A 14465-nucleotide genomic window follows, 5' to 3' on the forward strand; every position below is an offset into this window, starting at 1 on the left:
AGGTCTCAGAGACCCTCCACTTATCATGAGTACAGGGAGGGTTCTCAATAATTACCTGTTTCCCTCAAAAGACTTCCTGCCAACCAATGGTTAAAAAGCTGATACTTATCCTAGCAAACTCCCAGAGATTCTGAATTCCTGTAGTAAGCTGATGTTCAAAATTTGGTTCCCATCATCAGATGGCTATTTCTTTTACTCTTTTCACCTCAACTCACCACCTGTTCAATTTTCCACTACAGGTTCGACTATTCTTCCATTGTACTCTCTATTATTCTTGCTCCACAATTAATTTCTTACTCCTTCCTTCTTCTGGCACTCCCTGAACCCAGACTCCCTCTTGGAAAAACTATCTCTGGCCACCCTTTCTAGTACTTTCATATCCTCTGACTCAATGGTCATAATGGGAGAGTCAGAATGTGCCTTTACAACCACTTCCACATTCTCCCTCCACCACTATCACTAAGCATCTCTTTTTCTTTGAGTTCTCAGATTCTAGTCTGTTTTCTATTGAATCCCATAGTATTCTCCTTCCTTCAACAGGTTCATATTACCTGACTGTTTTTCTTCACAAGACAACTTTTGCTCACACACTACATTCCTAACCTCACAGGTTTCTCAAACTACTCATTGTCCATAATCTATTCCACTTCAGCTGTACCTGAAATAGAGGGTCATAGCACTCTTATCAACAAAATCAAGTCCTCCACACTCTCCAAAATTCCTTAATCTAATCATTCTAATTTTCTTTGTGCTTTAGTGACCCACAAGTCTATTCTTTAGCAACTTGACCTCTATTTCTTCTGACTCATTTTTTCCCAAGCCAGTTCTGAACTAGATATAGTCTTTCCCTTCTCAAAATGACCCTTTGTTAAAGACCTCTACAAGAGTCACTACTCAAATACCCTACTCCATTATCCAATTACCAATTATGAGGAACTAGTTTTTCAAATTGCTACAAGATTAATCATTAGAAATTATATGTGTGATATGAACCTGCAGAATCTTTGAGTGAGCTAATTGTGACCAAATCCAGCAAGAGTCTACGGAAATTCAACATATGAACAAAGAATCACAAACTAGTTACGAAAATACAAAGTCCAGGTCAAAAGGGGTAATGAACAGCCCTTTCTCTGGATGACACTAACAGGTTCCAAGACTGAGCTGTGAAAGCAGCAGGGTATAAAAAAACAGAAATTCAGGTTACACCCCCATCCCCAACCCTCCCACCCAGGTGAACAGAGCACAACACTAATATCAGCCAAGAAGTAGGCTGAAAAATGAGAAGAAAAAAGAATCTATAATAATGAATGGGAAGCTTAAAATACAAAATCAGAAGAAGATGAATATACCTAAAAACATCTAGAAGAAAAGTCTCAGAGAACAATGAAGATTGGGCATAAAATCAACAAAGAATTCCTAGAAGCTCTAAGGAAAAATTTAAAATTGCAAAATATTTTTAAAATGAGAGTAGTCAGAGAAAAAAAGTATGAATAGAAATAAGACCAATGCAAAAAAAAAAGAGACTTAACAGATTTTTTTAAATACAGAGAATGCATAAGAAAATGACTCCTAAAAAAAAGAAGAAATCAGAATTGGCCAGTTAGAGGCACAAAATCTCACTAATATTTTGACTTAAAAATCAGAATTGGGCAAGTTTAAGCTATTGACTCCATAAAATATCACAAAAAAGTCAAAAGACTGAAATAAAAAGGAAGAAAATTTGAAATAACTCATGGGGAAAAACAACTAATCTAAAAAAACATCAAGAAGAAACAATTTAGGCACCACTGAACTACTTGAAATTCATTAATGAAAAAATGGGTTAGACATATTTTAAGAAATTAGAATGTGTGTGTGTGTGTGTGTGTGTGTGTGTGTGTGTGCACCTAGATACATCTTAGAACCAGAGGACAACCAAGAAGATGAAGGAATCTCAAGACACATCCGAAAAGAAATCCTAAAAGGTAGACAGTATTAAAATACTGCAATTATCCAGAAAGAGAATTTGAATACTAAGAAGTCACAGTCAGAATCCAAAAACAAGACTTTGTTTTTGGACCTGCAATGAATGACTTCCTAAAAAGCAAAAGAGCCAGTATAACATAGTATAACCAGCAAAATTTGAGTATAACCTTAAAGGGAGAGAAAAAGGCATTTGGAAGAGGACTTTCATGAATTCATAATGTAAATCCTTTGAAGAAAGATAAAATTAACCAAAGCCTGTATCTCTTTCTGATCATAATGAAATGGACACTTAAACTGAAGTCTCTTTAGCAAGAAAACCCCAAACGGGATCATGAAGAGTTGGGTATGAGTGAAAAATGACTGAATAAACAATAGTGATAATTTTTGTGACTTTCCTCAATAAATAAAGAGCAGGAAAAAAGTTGGGAATGAAACTGAAAAGAAAAAACATTAAAAAGCCTGAATGAATTAAAAACAATGAATTAAACTACAAAATAAGAATTCTAAAAATCAAAGGAAAGATTAATAAAAGTTTTTTCTTTAAATAATCATTTGAACTACGCCAAAAGGGCAACAAAAATGTGCATGCCTGTTGATCCAGCAATACCACTACTGGATCTACACCCTGAAGAGATGATGAAAAAAGGGTAAAAATATCACTTGTACAAAAATATTCATAGCAGCCCTGTTTGTGGTGGCAAAGAATTGGAAATCAAGTAAATGTCCCTCAGTTGGGGAATGGCTTAGTAAACTGTGGTGTATGTATGTCATGGAACACTATTGTTCTATTAGAAAACCAGGAGGGATGGGAATTCAGGGAAGCCTGGAGGGATTTGCATAAACTGATGCTGAGTGAGAGCAGAACCAGAAAAACACTTGTACACCCTAACAGCAACATGGGGGTGATGATCAACCTTGATGGACTTGCTCATTCCATCAGTACAACAATCAGGGACAATTTGGGGCTCTCTGCAATGGAGAATACCATCTGTATCCAGAGAAACAACTGTGGAGTTTGAACAAAGACCAAGGACTATTACATTTAATTTAGAAAAAAAAAATCTGATATCTTATTGTCTGATCTTGTTATCTCTTATCCTTTATGTTTCTTCCTTAAGGATGTGATTTCTCTCTCATCACCTTCAATTTGGATCAATGCATAACCATGGAAACAATGTAAAGATTGGCAAATTGCCTTCTGTGGGGGGTGGGGGGGGGAAGTAAGATTAGGGGGAAAAATTGTAAAACACAAAATAAATAAAATCTTTATAATTAAAAAAATAACCACTGGACAAGTAAATACAATTATGATCTTTTTTTAAGAAAAAAATAAAACAAATAAACCACTATTTTGTTCTTAAAAACCTCTTGACCATTATCAAAAATGAAAAGAATAAATGCATAACCCATAAGGATGAAAGTAAAGCAATTATTGGGATCTATACTGATGAACTATAGGGTGATTAAATCAACACTCTAAAGAGTGAATTAAAATACCTAAATAATCCAATCTTAGAAAAAGAAATGTAACAAGTCATAAATGAAAGCACTAAGAAAAACTAATAAAGAAAAAGGTCCTAAGCAAATATTTTCTATAACTAGAGAGTTAAAGCAGAGAGAGAGAGAGAGAGAGAGAGAGAGAGAGAGAGAGAGAGAGAGAGAATATGATAGAATATTTTTCCTAAATAATGCTGACAGGCACAGAATATCACACACCCTATACAAAGAAAAGTTTGAAATGGGTATAGAACCTAGATAACACCATAAGTCAATTAGAATAAGTAGTATTTTCTCTGTCAGATCTATGGAAAGGGAAGAAGTAGTATGATCAAATAAGAGATAGAGAACATCATAAAAATGCAAAATGGATAATTTTGATTACATTAAATTAAATTTTTTTTTACACAAACCCAAAACCAAACAAGGTAAAAGAAATTGAAATAGGGAAATAATTTTATACCCAAAGTTTCTGACAAACAAGGTAAAAGAAATTGAAATAGGGAAATAATTTTATACCCAAAGTTTCTGACAAACAACTCATTTCTACAATGTATAGAGAATTGAGTCAAATTTATAAGACTACAAATTCATTTCTCAAATGATAAAGGATGAAAGGATATGAACAGGCAGTTTTCAGAAAAAATAGAAGTTATCTAGTCATATGAAAAACTGCTCCAAATCATTATTGATTAGAGAAATGCAAATTAAAATGACTCTGAAGTATCACCTCATACTTATCAGATCGGTCAATATGACAAAAAAAAGTAAAATGATCAATGGTGGAGAGAATATGGGAAAACTGGGACACTAATGCACTGCTGTTAACAGTTGTGAACTAATCCAGCCATTTTGGAAAGCAACTATGCATATCCATTAATTCAGCAATACCACTTCTTGGTCTATATCTTAAAGTCATCATAAAAAAAGGGTAAATAGGGCCAGCTAGGTGGCACAGTGAATAGAGCACTGGCCCTAGAGACTGGAGTACCTGAGTTCAAATTCGACTCAGACACTTAATAATTACCTAACTTGGTGACCTTGGGCAAGTCACTTAACCCTACTGCCTTAAATAAGAAATAAAATTTAAATTAAAAAGGGGAAAATACCTGCATGTAAAAAATATTTGTAACAACTTTTGTAGAGCTTGGAAATTGAGAGCATGCCCATCAACTGGAGAATGGCTGAACAAATTGTTATATGAATGTACTGGAGTACTATTGTTCTGTAAGATATCATGAATGGACAGACTTCAGAAAAGCCTGGAAAGACTTGTATGAACTGATGTTGAGTGAAGCAAAAAGAAACAGGAGAACAGTGTGCATTTTTTAACAGCAACATCTGATGATGATCAACTATGACAGACTTAGCTCTCCTTTGTAATAGAATGATCAAAGAAGATTCTAAAAGACTTATGATGGAAAATATCCACATCCAGAGAAAAACTATGGCATGTGAATGCAGACTGAAGCATATTATTTTCCATTAAAAAAAAATCTGTTTTATGCTTTATGTTTTTCCTCTCATTGTTTCTTCCCTCTTTTTTTCTGATCTTTCACAACCTGACCAACATGGAAATAATAGTTTTACATAATATATATCAGAATACTTGCTATTAAGGGAAGGGGGAAGGGAAGAGAAAAATGTGGAACTTAAAATCTTCCAAAAAAATGAATGTTGAAAATTATTTTTCCAAGTAGTTGGAAAAATAAATTTATATTTGAAAAAGAATGATAGAATATTTTCCTTAATAAAACAATAAGAGATTAAATCCATACATCTGCAAAATACACTATGACAAGGATGGATTCATAATAGGAATAAAGGGTTAGTGTAATATTAAGAGAATCAATGGCAATGAGGAAACTATCTCTTTTGACATGATTTACTTAGAGAACCCTAGAAAAATGAATTATAAAACTAAGTGAAATAATGAACAACCTTAGTAACTTCAGTTGTAGGCTATAAAAGAAATCCAAACAAATCATTAGGATTTCTATATATTACAAACAAAAACCAATGGAAAGGGAAAGAAAGGAAGAAATGCCATTTAAAAGAGAAAGACAGAAAAACAGATAAAATAAATAAAGAAAGAGTGAGCTAAACAATAGCAGGGGGTTTTGATCCATTTCCCTTTTGGTACAGTGTTGCAGATATAAGTTTATATGGGATATACAGCACAAGTTGCCTAAATATAAATTAAACTTGGTCAGACTTTGACACAGTTGACAAAGAATGCTTCATCTTTTTCCCTTTAAATTGACGGGAACTGGGAATACTAAATCATCACATGGAAGATAAAGTCAAAGTTCAAGTGCATAATGTCCCCAAAAGTCTTACCAAAGTAAGACTTACCAAAGTAAGCTTAAGAGTCTTAAAATCTGGTACATTTATCACATGGCTGCATTATTTCTAAACTTCTCTGACTTTTACACCATTATCAGGGAAGCTACCTGACTTGAGGGAATGATAAATTATAATCAGTTTTCTGTATAATTCTATGAATTGTATCCACTTGAACATATTATTTTCAAAAGTTCATAATGGAGCTAAGATTAAGTAGAAAGGGAACAAGGATTGATTAAGCATTTATCATATGAGCAAATAGGGTTAAATGACTTGCCTAGAGTCACACAACTAGATTTGAACTCAGGCATTCTTAACTCCAAGACCAGTGCTAAAACATCAAGCTGGTTCAATGTGCATATAAAGAGCAAGGGTTCTGCAGTTGGAGGACCAGTTTCCCAATTCCATCTGTGATGCTTATATCTGTGAATTTAGACCGGTTTGGATCTCAGGTTTCCTATTCTGTTAAAAATAAACTCTAAGATCCTTTCTAGCTCTTGATCTCTGGATATGAAGAACTTAAAGCCTATAATAATAAAACATTTCTAAAGTTCAGGCAAATTAAGTTAATATTAAATTTTTATGCTTTAAAATGGTTTTATTATTTCAAAATGTTACAGAATCTAATTAGAAATCTTAGAATGGGAATGATCTCCAGTATATCTAATAAGTTGTCAATCCAGCCTTTGTTGGCAAACCATTATAACTTATAGACAGTTCTGAATTGTTTTCCTTTAAACAGAGTCTAAATGCATAGTATGAAATGACAAACTACTGTGCCAACTTCTGCCCTCTGGGTTCAAGCAACAACAGAATAATTCTGCTTCTATGGGATAAGAATTCAGATATTTGTAAACAGTTATTATACATTTTAAGTCACAGATCCCCAAAACCAATCTTTTTTCTGACCTGTTTGGAATAATCTTCAAAACTTAGAGGGTATATAAATTAAGCTCTATAGTTTATAATCTTTTTTTTTTAAAGTAATCTCCAAAGTCTAAAGTAGATAATAGTGTCCTTGCAAAGGAAAAGTTCATTCTTATTTTTAAAAAATGAAATAATGGAAATAGAAAATTATCAATAATTTTGGTAGACAAATGGAGCTCAAATAGATTGTCTGAATATATTATATTTTTTGCAACTGTGCAAGATATGATTTCTAACTTCAAAATGATCACTCCTTTTTTATTCCAATAAAATCACACATATTCCCCGAGTATGTTTCACATAATTCCTACATTTTCTCATGTGGGTTAATCAATCTACAAAGGAACTCGTGCTTTCCTTTAATCAAATTTACTTTTGAGTAAATGATACCCTTTCATGTTCTTTCTAATCATGAGTCCTTATCCCATCAATAATAATCTATAATTAATTTGCCTCTAATCCCGTTTATTAAGACCCCCTACTTCTACTTGTTTACTGACCACACTGTGTGCATCCATCTAGAGACAAGATAATAGATTTTATTTCTAGTTCTATTCCTTCATATTGCTTTGCATCTATTATTGGACTCCTCTACAGATATTCTTCTTATGCTGTAATCACTCTGCGATAGGCTAAGTGCTGAAGACACAAAGAAAAGCAAATATAGTTTCTGGCCTCAAGGGGAAGACAACATACAAACAATTGTATACATACCTTACATAAAGAGAGTAAAATGGAAATCAGGAGAATGCAAAAAGGCTTCCTGCCTTTTGACTGAGGAATTGAGTAAGGTCTTGAAGGAAGCCAAGAGGCCAAGGTATAGGGAACAAGCCAGCAAAAAGACACCAAGTGGGGAGACGGGAATGGTACATGTGAGGAACACCAAGAAAGCCAGAGTATTTGTATAAGAGCACCAGAAAGTTAAGAAGAAGCCAGATTATCTATAGGTAACATCCCCCTTACAATCTGATCCCTCTTGATCCATTTTACAAACCTCTTTTTAGTTTCCTCCTTTAAAAATAGCCCCCAACAGATGAGCTTCTTCTTGGCCAAGAGCCCTTCTCTATTTTATGCCTTAGTTCAGAGAGCTTACTGCTATTTTGATAGGCCATGTTCTGAATTAAACTGCTTCTTTTCCTAAGGCTGTACCTTAATGCGGCAGTAGTGTCTACCTTAGTGACTCAGGCTTTTTGCTGTTGCTAAGAATTTCAAATTTTGGAGTCATTTATTCAAAAATAATATCCCAAGTGGCTGATGGTTCTAAAGTTGGAAAAGTTTTACGAGACACTTTTCATATAATCTGGCAGAATATAATAACAAAAACAAAGATACAAGGCCTGGGAAGAAAAATAAGCTTTACCATTCAAATTAGGGTAACTAAGACTTAAGAAATGTGAGATCTACAGAGAGCATGGAGGTATCAACATAAAGATTGCTTCCCTGGACTGTCTGAATTAATTCCTCTAAGGCCCATTCTTAGAGCAAAAGAGCACATTCTTAGACACAAAAACTTCTCTTTATGGGAAGTGAGTCCTGTGAAATGACCCAGAACGAACCAGAAATAGGGATGCCCTAGTGTGAAAGAAATCCAGATGCTATAAAGTAGGTATGCATTGACTGTTACATGCCAGCAATTAGTGGTTTCCTACTTCCTAAACTGAATCATATTCTCCTATACTTTAAGTCCTTAAATAAATCAGGATTCTGTTTTTTTCTTGTGAAAATTTCTGAAAGAAAGTGGAGCTATCCTAGTTTTCTAAGTGCAGGAAGAAGATCAGCCTGGCCTTATTGATCACTGAAAGAAACAAATAGTAAGCTCATTTCACAGATTACTGGAAAAATTCCCCTTTCCCTTCATACTTGGGGGAAGCAAGTCTATCTCATTCTTATTGGTATGTCTCCTGGCCAAATGACATGCAAATTCTAGCCCTACCTTTTTAGACATAGATTCCTGTCAAAACTCCAATGATGTAGCCCACAGGACTGTTTATGGGAAGCAAGGCAGGGAAAGGTAGTAGGTTCCAAACAGAAACCAAATAACCACTCCCCACCTTTTCTATCAAAAACTGTTCCTGCTTGACACAACTTGACTATTCCTGTTTATATTTTCCTGCTTAACTGAATTCAACTATGGAACCTTCTACTTTTCTCTGCCTCTACTTATGAGATAATGTTAGCTTGGTTCAACTTTTTGGACAATTAAACAAATTCCCAGTGAATGTTAGTTTCAAAGAAGTCTATCCTAAAAAATTATAAAGTACTAAATATTAAATTTCTACATCAAGAGATCATGAAAATAAATATTCAAGTTAAAGAAATATAACAGAATAATCAATAAAAAATAACCCCCACTTTGGGTTTATAACTCAGTTTTATCAAATGATTTAAAGAATAATGAATACTATGCTCTACCAATTAGTCTTTTTTTTTAAGGATTTTTTTCAAGGCAAACGGGGTTAAGTGGCTTGCCCAAGGCCACACAGCTAGGTAATTATTAAGTGTCTGAGACTGGATTTGAACCCAGGTACTCCTGACTCCAAGGCCGGTGCTTTATCCACTACGCCACCTAGCCATCCCCAATTAGTCTTAAAAGTTAAGAAAAAATATTCCATATCAAACTCATTTGTATGATATAATAATACCAAACAAGAAAAGAATAAAGCAAACAGTAATAGACTTGTATGGTTCATGAACATTAATTAAAAAATTTAAAAATAAAGTCCTAGCCAGATATCTGCAATAATAGATTTTAAAAAATTTACTCACAATGATCAAAAAAGGATTTCTAGCTGAAACCCAGTGGATTTAAAAAGAAGAGTACATATCAAAGAACAACTGTATCAAGAGATGTAGGAAAAAAAAGTCTCAAAATATAAAACATATGCTAAAAAAGAAAAGCCTGGGCAGAAGAGACTTGTTTTTAGTATGTTAAAATGAACATGGTTCTAAAACATGGCTGAATTAATGAAATAGTTACACAAGATTTTACAATAAATACAGTAAAATAGAAAGGATGGCCTCTTTACCTACAATAATTTAGCACAATTCTACATAACAATAATAAAATCCAGGAGGAAATAACAGAAAGGGTTAGTGAGAATAAGCACAAAATACGAAACAATTGGTAGTTAGCTAATCATCAAAAGACCCATACCAGATGTATATAATTACAGAATAATTTGCAAATAACTTAGTCAATGCTGATCGTCAAACCAGTTCAATATAATATATATAGTACTACCCAATTTAAGATTAATTTAGATGGATAATTTTCAACACATTATTTTGTATTTATTATATAAACTTTCTTGAAATACAAATTTAATGCTTTAGATTATGAATCCTCTCATGTTTGCTGTGCACATGACAATGGTTTTTTCCTTTTCTTTTGTATTTTAGTTTTAAAAAACAGAAAATCTTTAATAAAAAGATTAATTGCTAGAAAAATCATAAAAAGTTTATTAAAAGAACCAGATGAAAAAAATTTTTTTGGTCTATTTGCAAGGCAAACAGGGTTAAGTGGCTTGCCCAAAGCCACACAGCTAGGTAAATTATTAAGTGTCTGAGACCAGATTTGAAGACTCCAAATCTGGTCTCAGGCACCTGATACTTCCTAGGTGGGTGACCATGGCTTTGCCAAACACAAACCCCCCCCCCCTGCCAAAAAAATTCTTTTGGAGAAAAAGTCAAGAAATGCAAGAAAAATTAAGGAAAACAAGTGAGAATGATGAAAGGAAATTACGGTTTTGGAACTTGAATTAAACCTTATTAGAAAGTAAGAATCATCAAAAAACTTGTCACTACTTACAGTGACAATCTGACAGCACTTAGATTCATATCAACATCCATGCAATGAAGTTAGTTACACATGGACACTTGATATGAAACTGAAAGGTCATACCATAAAAAAAACAAACAAAAAACAAAAACAAAAGGATAGAGAATACATACCTTTCACACATATAACTAAGGCTAGCATTCTAAAGCTAAGAATCAATTCAAAAGTTAGAAAAAATTTTGATTTGAGTAAAATTGAAATGTTTTTGAATTGAAATGAAAAGAACAAAATCTGAGGAAAGGATATTTGGGAACTAAGAGAAATTCCAAATGGACAGTTAAAAAAAATATCAACCAAATCTTCAAAAGAAAGGATTAAAATCATTAATATCCAAATGAGATTTTCCTAAGTTACTAAAAAACAAGAGAATTAAGCAAATTAAAGCAATTGTGAAGAATAACCTCAAACCAAGTAAATTGGCAAAGGATTATATATGGGTCTATTCATATGCCATTGGTGATTCTGCAAAATGGTTCAAGCATTTAAAAAAGTCAAAATGCTTATATTTTTTTTAAATCAAGTATTATTAGAAATATCACAGTATCAAAAGTATACATCAAGGAGATAAAAAGATAAAAAGGAAGTCCCCATATGTAGCAAAATATTAATAGCACCACTTATGAAAATAAAACCCTAAGAAGAAAATGGAACTCATTATTGGGGTTATGGTTAAATAAATGATAGTATACGAATGCAGTGAAACATTAAAACTACAAAGCAATGATGATTGAGAAATTCACAAAGCAGAATAAGGATAACAACTTATAAAATGACTATCACAATATAAATGATTAGAAGAAAACTGAATACAGTGTAAACACAGTGTGCCATTTTTTGAAGAGCAAGAAAATGAATCCCTCTGCTTTACTTTGCAGAAATTAGAGCTAGGCGATGAAAAAGATCAAAATGTTAGATGTTGTTAATATGTTGGCTGGTTTTGAAATGCTCCCACCGCCTCCAACTTTTAAAGTGAGATATTTGTTAATTATTTTCCACACTGCTTGTTACAAAATAGTTTATTTGATTTCCAATAAATATTTGCTCCCATTCCCTTCCTATTCTATTATTAAACTGGGTTGCTAGTTAGGGGAAGGAAGTAAGGTGTATTCAGAAATGAAAGATAGCAAAACATAAGTTAGTAAGTTTAAAGTGTCAAAGCAACACAAATAATGGAAAACTACATGGAAAAACCAAAGGAATATAAGAATTTTTAAAATGGGAGATAAAAAAGGGATTAGTGTTTTAATCCCTCATTTTGTCTAGATGAAATACTAAAGGTAAGTGGGAGAGGTTTGGTAGATGATTAATGCAAAACTGGTAAAGAGATGAAGGATCCTCCACATCTCACATCCTATACCAAAATAAGATCAAAATGGGTTCAGGATTTAGACATCAAGTGGGACACCATAGATAAATTAATAGACCAAGAAATATTCTAGAAATTTGTGACCAAGCAAGAAATAGAGTACATTATAAATTGCAAGATGGATGGTTTTGACTATATTAAATTTAAAAGTTTTTGCACTAATAAAACCCAATGCAGCCAAAATTAGAAGGAAAACACAAAGTTAGTAAACAATTTTCACAACTAGGGGTTGTGATAAAGGTGATGATAAAGGTCTCATTTCTAAAACACATGGAGGATTGCATCAAATTTACAAGGTTACAAGTCATTTCCCAACTGATAAATCATCAAAGGATATGAACAGTTTTCAAATGAAGAAATTAAAGCCATAGGTAACCATATAAAAGTGCTCCAAATTATTATTGATTAGAAAAATGCAAATTAAAATAACTATGAAGTAACCTCACACCAATCAGATTGGCCAAGATGAGAAAATGATCAATGTTGGAGAGGTTGTGGGAGGACTGAGACATTGATGCATTGTTGGTGGAGTTGTGAACAAATTTAACCATTCTGGAGAGCAATATGGAACTATGCCCAAAGAGCAATAAAACTGTTCATACCCTTTGACCCAGCAATTCCAATTCTAGGCTTATATCCAGAAGAAATCATAAAAAATGGGAAAAGTCCTACATGTTCCAAAATATTCATAGCAGCCCTTTTTTGTAGTGACAAAGAATTGGAAATTGAGGGGTATGTCCATCAATTGGAGAATGGCTGAACAAGTTATGGTACATAAATACTATGGAATATTTTTGTATAAGAAACCACAAATGGTCTGACTCTAGAGAGGGACGGAATGAGTTACAGGATCTGATCCTGAGCAAAGAAAGCAGAACCAAGGGAACAATGCACGCATTACCAACATCATCGTGAGTTGATCAATGTTGATGGAAGAGCCTCTCTCAGTGGTTCAGAGAGCTAGGAAAACCATATTACACCTACTTACTTTTTCCAGAGCAAGAAAAACAAAACAAAGCAAAGAAAACCCAACCCTTCAGAATCTGATGGACATCACATTCACTTTTTAAAAAATTTCTCTTATTGTTTCATTCCTACTCTAGGGTTTTCTTTCTTTTCCCTTAATTCCAATTTCTCATACTGAAAATAACTAATCTGAGAAGAAAATCAGTAAAGTGATCAATATATTGGAAAAAATCTAAAATCATATATGGTGTTCCACACCATGATATTCTCCCTGCTGCAAAACTCACCTCTGACTTGGGGGCCATGCTTGTTCTTTGTGTACAATATTCACCTGATTGCTTACCACTGAGGGGAGGGGGTGGGTGGGAAGGGAGGGTGGAAGGAAATTATGTAATTTAAAAATATACATATGGATGAATGTTAAAAAAAATTTCATAAAATGTATCTGGAAAAATAAAAAATCAATTTAAAAAAATGAGACAAAAGAACCAGGAAAAGACCAGTTTGATAAGACAAAAGGGCACATATAGTTAAGACTAAAGCCATCAAATGAGACTCAAAGAAGGTCTTTGGACAGTAAAGAAGGAAAAAAAAAAGTAGCCTCACAAAAGCTGAAGGAAAAGAGCAGTATCCAGAAAACAAAGGTGGCCAACAATGTTAAATACCGTATTTGATGCCAAAAAGGATTATGAATGGGAAAAAGAATACAAAGTTTCATTAGTAACTTTGAGGAAAGCAGTATGAGGAAAGCAATAGCGAAAGGAAGAAGCATGTCTATCTTCAACTATGTGCTAGGCACTGTGCAATAAATGTGCATGCGCACACATACATACATACATATATATATATATATACATGTACATGCACATGTATTCAGGCAGAGCCTTCTATGTACTTAAGCCCTGAGTCAAGTGCTTTCACCATGATTGTTCTCACTGATCTTCACAACAACCCTAGGAGATCGGTGCTATCGTTATCTCCATTTTAAAGTCCTAAAAACTTATCAGTAGAGACTAAGTGACTTGCCTAGGAAGCACACTAGGATGCATCTAAAGCCAAATCTGAACTCAGGTTTTTCTGACTTCAGGACCAGAACTCTAGATCATTGGGCCACCAGCAGTCACTAAATAATGAAGAAGTCAGACAATAAAGGGTTCAAGAGGTACCATTAAGGAATGGTTATTGACCTTCAGACTCATACCTGCAAATTCTTTTTAGTTGTCTTAAACTCAACAAGTCCAACACTGAAGTCAGTATCTTTTCCTTCCCAAATTTCTCTACTAGGGTCATGGGTACCACCATCCTCCCAGTCCCCCAGGCTTAAACCTAAATCTTGTCCTCAATTTCCCATTCTTCTGGATCCTGTGCCTCCATCTTTCTCTTGGAATCTAGCATTAACTTTAACCTATTGGTTGAAATGCCCAGAAGAAGTCTCTTTCCACTTCGGTCACCTTCCAATCAGATAATCGAGTGATTTTTCCTAAAGCAGATTCAACCATCTCATCTCCCTTCCCTTTTAACTTAATGAATTTCAGTGGGTCCTTATCAAGTCCAGGAATG

At 33.7% G+C, this 14465-nt stretch overlaps 1 protein-coding gene across 12 annotated transcripts in view; it reads right to left on the reverse strand.

Annotated features, from left to right (window-relative positions):
* CDYL (chromodomain Y like) overlaps positions 1-14465 on the reverse strand; it is a 165409-nt gene that overhangs the window by 52803 nt on the left and 98141 nt on the right. The window lies entirely within an intron of this gene.

Source organism: Macrotis lagotis, chromosome X (assembly GCF_037893015.1).
Source record: "Macrotis lagotis isolate mMagLag1 chromosome X, bilby.v1.9.chrom.fasta, whole genome shotgun sequence".
Classification (NCBI taxonomy): domain Eukaryota; kingdom Metazoa; phylum Chordata; class Mammalia; order Peramelemorphia; family Peramelidae; genus Macrotis; species Macrotis lagotis.